Source organism: Nannospalax galili, unplaced genomic scaffold (assembly GCF_000622305.1).
Source record: "Nannospalax galili isolate Female #2095 unplaced genomic scaffold, S.galili_v1.0 scaffold111, whole genome shotgun sequence".
Classification (NCBI taxonomy): domain Eukaryota; kingdom Metazoa; phylum Chordata; class Mammalia; order Rodentia; family Spalacidae; genus Nannospalax; species Nannospalax galili.
The window spans coordinates 1,044,531-1,045,062 of NW_008330487.1; positions in this window are offsets into that span (position 1 = coordinate 1,044,531).

Genomic DNA, 532 nt, shown 5'->3' on the forward strand with positions numbered 1-532 from the left:
TGTAGATGATGGAGGCCTGGCTTGTGAAGCTTTAAAGGGAAGCAGAGACGATCAGGGCTGTTCATGTGAGATTTTGGACTGAGAATGTGGGTTCTGGTTGGCTGGGGCTGAAGAATCAGCTGTGATTAAGAAGAGACCAGAACCTGAAGCAAAACCTTTGCTTTACTGGGACAATTGATGCTGGTTAGCTGGGGCTGAAAAATCAGCTGTAAGTAAGGAGAGACCAGCATCACTGAGGTGAAGTCTTCTGGGAGGTATTTCCTCAGGGTCAGCACACAGAGGGGACCCGAGCCTCCATCTCAAGCTTCTATAGAAGCAGGACTTGGTAATGAGTAAGAGTCTCCTGCATGGTTCTGGTGTTGAAAGCGTAAAGGGGGTCACAGAGAGCAGCTGAGTCTTGGCACTCTGAGAGGCCAGGGAAGGCCATAGGTGAAAGAACAGCTTCAGTTGCAGCAAAGACCACAGGATTGAAGGGGTTGTGGAGAGAATCTGGGGCTTTGCACCTGGAGAGGCCAGAAGAGACCATTGGGGA